The sequence below is a fragment of the Chrysochloris asiatica genome, unplaced genomic scaffold, assembly GCF_000296735.1.
Source record: "Chrysochloris asiatica unplaced genomic scaffold, ChrAsi1.0 scaffold00271, whole genome shotgun sequence".
Lineage (NCBI taxonomy): Eukaryota > Metazoa > Chordata > Mammalia > Afrosoricida > Chrysochloridae > Chrysochloris > Chrysochloris asiatica.
Genome location: NW_006408789.1, coordinates 2,860,686 through 2,871,692, shown reverse-complemented (window position 1 = coordinate 2,871,692; position 11,007 = coordinate 2,860,686). Strand labels below are relative to the sequence as shown.

Here is an 11,007-nt window from a genome sequence, read left to right as displayed (position 1 = left end):
ACTTAACAACAACAACAACAAGTATTTTTGTAGGTACCAGGCATTGGGCCATGCTGTCCCAGCCAAGTTTATCTTGTTGTTGTTGTGAAGTGCCATTGAGTCGGTTCTGACCCTTAGTGACTCTGTAAAGGGTTTCTGAGGAGCAGCTAGTGAGCTTGAACTGACGATCTAGCAGTTCAAATGGCTTTGCAGTCTGGCGCATTGTCCCACAGTGCCACACCAGGACTCCTGGTTTAGCTTAGTTTATCTTAGTGATGTGATTTTATGGCGACCACCTGCCTTTGCTCGGTGGAGTGCAGAGTCTGAATAGCTGAAGGCAGCCCATGGACATTGATGCCTAAATGAGTGGCCCCCAAGGAGCTTGGTGACAATACTTCACGTGTATTGTCATGATTTATTGCTGGGAGAATTTAGTGTGTCCCTGTCAACTGCCCTGGGAGGGGTCACCTGGAAACATTAGTCTGCCCTGGACAATCCCATATTGCTGATTTAAATCTGTAGTTGTTTTCTCTGTAATAAACGATAGTCTGAATACAATGGGTGTTCTAAGTCTTGTGCATCCTTCAGAAAATCATTAAGCTGGAAGGCATCTTAGAGGCTCCAACACAATGACTAACTAATCCATCTGGAGATAGACTGGCCAGTTTGGCTCTTGGGAGCTTGGCAGAAGGACCTATGGACACTTCTACCTAGGTTGCTGCCACGTCATAACTTGGCTTCAGCCACCCAGAAGACAGTGGGATGGGTCCAGCGACAAGCAATGGGAGTATAAACAGATGTGATCATTGAAGGACATTGAGCTGACTGGTTTATACCAAGGAGCTCTGGTAGTGTAGTGGTTATGAGTCGGGTTGCCAACCTCAAGGTCAGCAGTTAGAAACTACCAGTGGTTCCGTGGGAGAATGATGAGACTTTCTGCTCCCGTAATGATTTACAGCTTTGGAAACCCAATGCAGGGTCACTATGAGTCAGAACAGACTCCACGGCACACCACCACCACTACCGGTTTTATATGCACAAAGCTCCTATTATTAGGTTGTGTTTTGTTGTTGCTGTTGCAAGTCACATATTATCTTTATTCAGAAATGGGATATCTTCGCCCTTCTCTCTTTGTAGCAAGTTGCTTCATAACCACATGTGCTAAATTATTCATTCCCACCTGTCTGCAGATTGCAACCACTAAGGAAGCCTGAAGTGACCACTGATAAGCTCACACAATCATGAATATGCAATGTATATACCTAAGCACAAAGAAACTTGGTGGCTCTGTAGGGAAGCAATGGATTGCTAACTGCAAGGTCAGTAGTGAAAACCACCAACTGCTTTGTAGGAGAGAGATGAGTCCGTGTGATCCCATAAGATTTACAGTGTCAGAAACCCTATACAGGGTCACTTGGAGTCAGAACCAACATGATGGCAGTAGGTTCAGTTTGGTTATGGTTATTAGTCATTTTGTCTGTCTTGGCCAGTGGTTCAAATCTACTAGTTGCTCCTCAGAAACCCTGTACAGAATTACTATGAGTCAGAATCAACTACAAGACACTTAACAAGAATAAAAATATATCCAAACTTAGAAATATTTTTATAATTGTTTGTTCTTAATAGAGAGACAGTCAATTTAGTTGCTCAAAAAGTAACTTTCATACTGACATTAAATAAAAATCATATTTATGGATCTGGGTATTATCCATAGAGCCTGAAAGTTCTGTAGAATAAACACTGGACTGCATAGAGTCGCTATGAGTAGGTACCAACTCAATGGCACCTAACAACAGCAACAACAACAACATCAAGAAGACCTACCACTTGGCTGCTAGTTTGTCGTACTGTGGTGGCTTGTGAGTTGCTATGATTCTGGAAGCTATGCCACTGGTATTTTAAACAACAGCAGGGTACCCACAGTGGACAGGTTTCAGATGAACTTCCAGATGAAGACAGACTAGGAAGATGGTTAGATGAACTACTTCCAAATATTTATTATTCAACTGAAACTTATGAAAAGCAGTGGAGCACAGTCAGATATAATGCTAGAAAATGAGTCTCTCAGGTTGGAAGGCACTCAATATGCAACTGGGAAGAGCTGCCTCCTTAGAGTAGAGTTGGCTGTAAAGATGTGAATGGAGTAAAACCCTCAGGACATTCATTTGCTGATGGGGCACAACTCAAAATGAAGATAAACAGCTGTAAAAATCCGTTAATAATCGGAACATGGAATGTAACAAACATGAATTTAGGAAAATTGTAAGTTGTCAAAAAGGATATGGAATGCATAAACAGCAGTATTCTAGGCATTAGTGAGCTGAAATGGCCATTTTGAATCTGACAATCACATGGTTTATTATGCCGGGAATGACAAATCGAAGACAAATGATGTCATATTTATCATCAAAAAGAATGTATCAAGATCCGTCATGATGTGTACAACACTTTCTGAAATAGGATAATATCTGTATGCCTACAAGAAAGACCAGTTAATACCACTATTATCCAAACTTATGCACCAACCAAATGGAATGCACAAACAACTATGTCCTAGGCATTAATGAGCTGAAATGGACTGGTATTTGCCATTTTGAATCTCACAATCACATGGTTTAATATGCTGGGAATGACAAATTAAAGAGAAATAGCATCACACTCATCGTCAAAAAGAACATATCAAGTTCTGTCATAAGGTACAATGCTGTATGTGATAGGATAATATCCATGTGCCTACAGGGAAGACCAGTTAATACCACTATTATTCAAATTTATGCACCAACTAGTAAAGCCAGTGATGATAAAATTGAAGAATTCTACCAACTACTTCAGTCTGAAATTGATAAAACATGCAATCAAGATGTATTGATAATTACTGGCGACTGGAAAGCAAAGATTGGAAACAAAGATGAAGGATCAGTGATTAGAAAATACGGCCTTGGTGATAGAAATGATGCTGGAGATCACATGATAGAATTTGGCAAGGCTAATTTGTTCATTGCAAATACCTTTTATAAACAACATAAAAGGTAACTATACATATGGACTTCACCAAATAGAGTGCACAGAAATCAAATTGACTACATCTATGGAGAGAGACATTGGAAAAACTCCGTATCATCAGGCAAAACAAGACCAGTGGCAGACTGTGGAACAGATCATCAATTGCTCATATGCAAGTTCAGGCTGAAACTTGTTGAAAACAAGTCCATGAGAGCCAAAACATGATCTTGAATATATCACACCTGAATTTGAAGATCATCTGAAGACCAGATTTGATGCATTAGATACTAAAGATTGAAGACCAGAAATGGTGTGTAATTACATTAAGAACATCATACAGGAAGAAAGCAAGAGGTTATTAAGAAGACAAGAAAGAAGCTAAAGACCAAGATAGATGTCAGAAGAGGCTCTGAAACTTGATCTTCAGCATAAAGATGCTAAAGCAAATAGAAGAAAGAGGTTCAAGAATTGAAGAGAAAATTTCAATGGTCAGCTCGAGAAGAAAGAGTCAAATATTATAATGAAATTTACAAAGACCTGGAGTTGGAAAACCAAAAGGGAAGAACACGCTCAGCATTTCTCAGGCTGAAAGAAATGAAGCAATAAGTTCAGGCCTTGATTTGTATGAATGATGCAGAAAGCACCAAAAGAAGATGGAAGGAATACACAGAGTCTCTGTACCAAAAAGAAATTGTTGATGTTCAACCATTTCAAGAGGTAGCATATAATCAACAGCCAAGGATTTTCAATGAAGAAGTCCAAGGTACATTGAAGGAATTAGCAAATAGCAAGGCATCAGTTATTGATGGAATACAAATTGAAATCTTTCAACAATGTGAGGTGGCACTTGAGGCACTTACTAATCTATGCCAAGAAATTTGAAATACAGCTATCTGACCAACTGACTGGAAGAGATCCATATTTGAGCTCATTCCAAACGGAGATGACCCAATGGAGTGTGAAAGTTAATAGACAATATAGTTGATATCCCATGAGAGTAAAGTTTTACTAAAGGCAAGACAGAAATGACTGCAACCATACATTGACAGAGAACTACCAGAGTTTCCAGTTGGTTTCAGAAGAGGACGTGGAATGAGGAGTATCATGGCTGACGTCAGATGGATCTTGACTGAAAACATATATTATCAGAAAGATTTCTACCTGTGCTTTATTGACTATGCAAAGACTTTCGATTGTATGGATCATGACAAGCTATAGACAACATTGTGATGTATGAGTGTTCTGGAACACTTAACTGTGCTCATGAAGAACCTGCATGTAGACCAAGAGGCAGTTATTCAAACAGAGCAAGGGAACATCGAATTGTTTAAAATTAGGAAATGTGTGCACCAGGGTTGTATTCTATCACCATGCTTATTCAATCTGTATACTGAGCAAAAAATCTGGATTATTTGAAGAAAAGCGTGATATCAGGATTGGAAGAAGATTCATTAACAACCTGCGATACGCTTGCTGAACCTTGCTTGCTGAAAGTGAAAAGGACTTAAAATACTTACTGATTAAGATCAAAGATCACATTCTTTGGTATGGGTTGCATCTCAATGTAAAGAAAACAAAATTCTCATCAATGGACCAAGAAACAGCATCCATATAAATGGAGAAAAGATTAAAGACTTGATTTTGCTCAGAGCAACAAACAACACTCAGGGAGAAGCAGTCAAAAAAATCAAAGAACATATTGCATTAGGCAAATCTGCTGCACAAGATCTTTATATAATGTTGAAGAACAAATATGTCACTTTGATGACTAAGGTGTGCCTGACACAAGCCAATATTAAAAGTACCATGGACTGCCAAAGGAACAAACAGATCTGTGTTGGAAGAAGTACAGCCAGAGTGCTTCTTGGAAGCCAGGATGGCCAAACTTCGTCTCTCATACTTTGGACATACTATCAGGAGGGACCAGTCACAGTAGAAGGACATCATGCTTGGTAAAGTGGGCAGTCGGAGAAAGAGAGGAAGACTTCCAATGAAAAGGATTGGCACAGGACAGCAGCGATGGACTCAGGTGTAGCAACAATTGTGAGCTTGGCCCAGGACTGGGCAGTGTTTCGTTTTGTTGTGCATATGGTCACTATAAGTCGGTACTGACTCGATGGCACACAACAACAACAACAACAAGGAAGACCAGTTAATACCACTATTATTCTGATTTATTCACAGACCACTAAAGCAAGTGATGATGAAATTGAAGAATTTTACCAACATCTTCGGAGTCCTGGCGTACTACAAAGTGAATTTTAACTGCAAGTCTATAATACAAGGTCACCAGCTGCTCCTCAGATACCCTGTTGAGGGTCGTAGCTCTCAAAACCACCGCGACAACATTTAATAACAACAAAAGCCAACAATTTCAGTCTGAAATTAACCAAACATGCAATGTATTGATAATTACTGTCCATTAGAATGCACAGATTGGAAACAAAGAGGAAAGATCAGTAGTTGGAAAATATGGCCTTGTTGATAGAAATGAAGCTGGAGATCACACGAGAGAATTTTGCAAGTCCAATGACTTTCTCATTGCAAATACCTTTTTAAAACACCATAAAAAACAATGTACACATGGACCTCACTAGATGGAATACACAGAAATCAAACTGACTACATCTGTGGAAAGAGAAGGTGGAAAAGCTCCATATCATCAGCCAAAAGAAGGTCAGGGGCAGGCTGTTGAGCAGACCATCAATTTTTCCTATGCAAGTTTAGGCTGAAGCTGAAGAAAATTAAAACAAATCCATAGTAGTCAAAATATCCCACCTAAATTTAGAGATCATCTGAAGAACAGATTTGATGCACTAGACACTAAATACTGAAGACCAGAAATATTGTGGGATGGCATCAAGAACATCTTACAGGAAGAAAGCAAAGGTCATTAAGAAGACAAGAAAGAAGGAAAAGACCAAAACAGATGTTAGAAAGACAATGAAACTTGCTCTCCAGCAAAGAGATGATAAAGGCCGTGGAAGAAATGAGAAGGTAAAAGAGCTGAATAGAATATTTCAAAATGCAGCTTGAGAAAACAAAGTTAAATATTATGACAAAACTTTTAAAGATCTGGAGTTAGAAAACCAATGTAGAACATGCTCGGCATTTCTCAAGCTGAGGGAACTGAAGAAACTATTCAAGCAACTTGCAATATTGAAGGATTCTATGGGCAAAACACTGAATGATGTACAAAATACCAAAAGAAGATGGAAGGGATGCAGAGTCACCGTACCAAAAAGAAATAATCAGTGTTCAACATTTGAAGAGATAGCATATGATCAAGAGCCAATGATACTGAAGGAAGAAGTCCAAGGTGCATTGAAGGAATTGGCAAAGAACAAGGCATCAGGAACTGATGAAATACAAATTGAAATCTTTCAACAAAGTGAGGAGGCACTCACTCATCCATCTATGCCAAGAAATTTGGAAGACAACTATCTGGCCAACTTATTAGAAGAGATCTGTATTTGTACCCATTCCAAGGAGAGGTGACCCAATGAAATGCAGAAATCATTGGACAACATCTTTTATATCCCATACGAGTCAAGTTTTACTAAAGGTAATATAAAAACACACACACATTGACAGAAAACTTCCAGAGGCTCAAGGCAGATTTAGAAGAGAATGTGGAACGAGAGATATCATTGCTGATGTCCGATGGATTTTGGCTGAAGGCAGAGAATACCAAAAGGTGTTACATGTGCTTTATTGACTACACAGAAGCTTTTGATTGTGTGGATCATGACAAGCTATGGACAGCATTGTGGAGCATTAATATTCCGGAATACTTAACTGTGCTCATGAGTAAAGTATACATCTACCAAAATGCAGTTGTTTGAACAGAACAAGGGAACAATGAATGTTTTAAAATTAGCAAAGGTGTGTGCCAGGGTTATAGTCTTTCATTATATTTACTCAGTCTGTATGTGCTAAGCAAGTAATCAGAAAATCTGGATTATATGAAGAAAAACAAGGCATCAGGAATGGAGGAAGACTGATTAACAACTTGAATATGCACATGGTACAACCTTGCTTGCTGAAAGTGAAAAGGACTTAAAATACTTATTGATGAGGATAAAAAATCACAGTCTGTGGTATGAGTTGCATCTCAGTGTAAAGGGGAAAAAAAAAAATCCTCTGCACTGGACCAATAAATAACATCCATATAAATTGGGAAAAGACTAAAGTTGTCAAAGACTTCATTTTGCTTGGATCAACCATCAACACTCATGGAAGCAGCAATCTAGAAATCAAATGACATATTGCATTAGGCAAATCTGCTCCACAGACCTCTTTAAAGTTTCAAGAGTAAAAACATCAGTTTGAGGAAAAAGGTGCGCCTGACACAAGCCATAGTATTTTCAATAACCTTACATGCATTTGAAAATTGGACAGTGAATAAGGAAGACCATAGAAGAATTGAAGTATTTGAGTTGTGGTGTTGGAGGAGAATATTAAAAGTACCATGGGCTGCTAAAGAACAAACCAGTCTGTGCTGGAAGAAGTACAGCCAGAGTGCTTCTTGGAAACCAGGATGGCCAGGCTTCGTATCTAATACTTCAGACATATTATCAGGCGGGACCAGTCTCTGGAGAAGGAGATCATCTTTGGTAAAGTGGAGGGTTGGAGAAAAAGAGGAAAACTCTCTATGAGATGGAGTGATACAGTGGCAGCAGCTATAGGCTCAAGCCTAGTAACGATTGTGAGGTTGGTGCAGAACCTAGCAGTGTCTTGTTGTGTTGTGCGTAGGGTCACTATGAGTCAGTGCACCTAACAGCATCACAACAGTAGTAAACATGGCCATCTTTTCATGAATAAAATATAAAAACAGATGATTGGTAAGGATTAACTATGTACTGGCATTTACTGACTAGAAAAAAAGGATACATGGTATTCACACAGATGTCAGATAATATGTTATTTACCAAAATTATATGATGTGGTTAATGCGAATGGTGTCTAAATTATCTGTTCTTTACCAGCTATTGTAAAATCCATAAAGAAACCTCATATTCTATAAACACCAAGGGAAAGGGAATTGCAAAAGCCACGACGGGACCATGTCGATCATCCCCTAACTTCACCAGAGGGAAAGAGAATCAAACTCAAAATCAGCTCAAGGCTGATTCCTATAAAGTGGAGGTCAGACATGCCTCCACCCTACAACCTTCTTTCCCCTATTCTGACACCAACCATTCATGCCACAGCACTCTGCTTCACGTCTGGGTTCCATAATCCCTTGCAATGGCCACACAGAACTCATAATAATACTCGTGATTATGGGGCTCATTAGGGAAGTGAACAGGGTATGATTAAGGATCAAAACCAACTAAGTATGCAGCAGTTTTGTCGGGAGAACCTCTTGTCTGCCTTATTGTGGGCACGCCTTAATCTCTTCTTCTGCCTCTCAGACATGTGGCCCCTTAGCCTCTGCTCTACTCAGGCAAGTGATACAAAACTTTTTTAGCCAGTCTGTGAATGCTCAAAGGGCACATTCTCCAAGTCACTCTTCTGCCCATAAGCACTGAACTTTACTCAGTCCATGGACCTAGAGCTGGAAGCTGCTCTGTCTCTCCATGCCACCATCTTTGCTGTTGCCTCTTACGATCGTTTCTCGATGTCTTAGGCTCCACTCATACTCTTTCTTCCTGATGGTTCTGGGATCTTCTGTCTCTGTTGCTGAGATGGCTCCTTTTAAACTTAGCTGGAGGACAAAAATGACCAATCGCAGCCTTAGAGTCTTGTATACCTTATTTGCATGGTCCCACCCAATTGCTTGGTGGGAATTAAGAAGACTGGATAGAAAAGCCATACCAAGTAAATTTGGGGCACCACACTATTGCACACTTATTAAACTATAAGGTAGAGTAAATATAACTTTTATATGTATTGTGAAAATTTTAAAATATCATGCAAGTTGCTTTATTGCCATACTTCCATTATTGGGGTAGTCTGGAAGTAAACCCACAGTATCTCGGCACTAGCCCTATATTTCATGTGAAACTGATGCTGTGTTTGTTTTTCCTTAGTTACCTATTTAAAGCAATATATAGAAGTTGTTGTTATTGTTTTTAAGTCAGTTTTTAAAGTCAGTTTCCGACTTATAGAGACCCTGTATAGGGTTTCTGAGAAGGTTCTGGTGCGCTTGAACTGCCGACCTTGCAGATCAAACCGACCATGCAGTCCAGTGCATTAACCACAGCACCACACCAGGAAGAGTACATTTGTATTTGTTAACTGGATTATCACATACTTGTACTTTTCCTTCATTATTTTTATACTACTGATATTATTAAATTGTAAATTAACATTTTGAAGGATAAATAATCCACAGTCTTATTGATTATGCATAGCTAATACAAAAATGATTATCATACCAAATAGTTTTTGTTGTAATACTAATTTTGTTCTGAATAATTTTATTTCATGTTTAGAATGGAAAATCATTATTACATGTTTGCCATTTCAATAGTATATCGTACAAATAAAGGAATTTAAAAGAGAAAAAGCTGAAAAGGAAAACTCTGATATTTTTGAACATGAATTTCACAGCATGAGAACAAAATGTGCTCAGCTGTTCCATTATAAAGAGAGAAATATGCATTTAAAATTAGAATTGTACCATTTAGGACCTTATATTTCAAAAGAGAGATATCAGTGGGTAGGAAAAAAAGGTCACATTTCAATAAAAAGTTAATGATGAAAAATATCTCTAAATAGAACAGTGAGGCTCCCAGCATTAGGCCTTTACCATGGCTCAGTGCGAACTAAGAGCTATCGAGCTGGCTCCTAGGTTAGAAACGGAAACAATTCAGATCCTGGGAACAATCTGTGGACCCGTGTGTCCTCTGTTAATCACTAAAATTGGCATTGTCACTACTCAGTTCAGAGGAGATGTAGACCCTAATTCAAGGTTTGATGAACCCAGAGAAAGTCCTTTAGAAGGGTGCACCTTGGTAAACCCCAGCAATGTGATCCATTCAGAGTGAAATAGTGAGTTGGCCCACATTGTCTGGGTAGCTGCTCTCTTTTGGGTGCCACTTTAATCCTTTTCTGACCTTTTAGGTTGATCCTGTCCTCTTTCCTGTCCCTTAGCCCGCACCATGCCACCCTTGTCAGAATCTGCTTTCTAGATAGAAACTGCTGTGCATGCTAATGAAAGCATGAAATCACCTCAGGATTTTGAATATCAAGTTTTATCTCTACTTGGACTGTTTTTTATTTCCCCTTTCAGTTAGCAAGAGGTAATTACCAATCATATTCAAAATAGAGGGTGAGGGAAGGTATTAGAGGATTCTCCTGCAAACTCCATTGCAATGAGCGGCTAAGACAGAGGTGATTTGCAGTCCAGTGCTGATCCACAACGCCACACTAGAAGTCATATGGCTGCAGGATAATGCACTGGACCACAAGGTTGGCTTGAATGTCAAGGTCAGCAGTTCAAACTCACCAGCTGCTCCTTGGAAACTCTATACAGCGTCACTATGAGTAGGAACTGACTTGATGTCACTTAATAACTACAACAACTACATATATCTACATATATAGAAAGAGACAGAGAGAGAGAAAGTCCTGGTGTGGTGCTGTGGGTTCATGTGATGGACTGCCAAGTGCAAAGCCAGTTTGAACCACAAGGTCGGTGGTTCTAGTTCACTAGTTGCTCCTTGGAAACTCTATATAGGGTTGTTATGAGTTGGAACTGACTCAACGGCAAGTAACAACAGCACACATGATGGTGGTTGTATGTACTGTGGAGTCAGTTCTGACTTATAGTGACCCCAATAGAGTTTCCAAGGCTGTAAATCTTTACAGGGGCAGAAATCCTCATCTGTCTACCATGAAACAGCTGACAGTTTCGAACTACTGATCTTGAGGTTAGCAGTCCAACTCATAACAACTATGCTACCAGAGCTCCTTATATACACTCATATATACATATGTATATATGTTGTTGTGTGCCATGGAGCTCCTTACACACACATACACACACACATACATACATACATACATACATACATA

At 39.2% G+C, this 11,007-nt stretch overlaps 1 protein-coding gene across 1 annotated transcript in view; it reads left to right on the top strand.

The window, feature by feature from the left end:
- Window positions 1–11,007, top strand: part of SYNE1 (spectrin repeat containing, nuclear envelope 1) — a 554,350-nt gene that overhangs the window by 27,684 nt on the left and 515,659 nt on the right. The gene's annotated exons all lie outside the window — the stretch shown is intronic.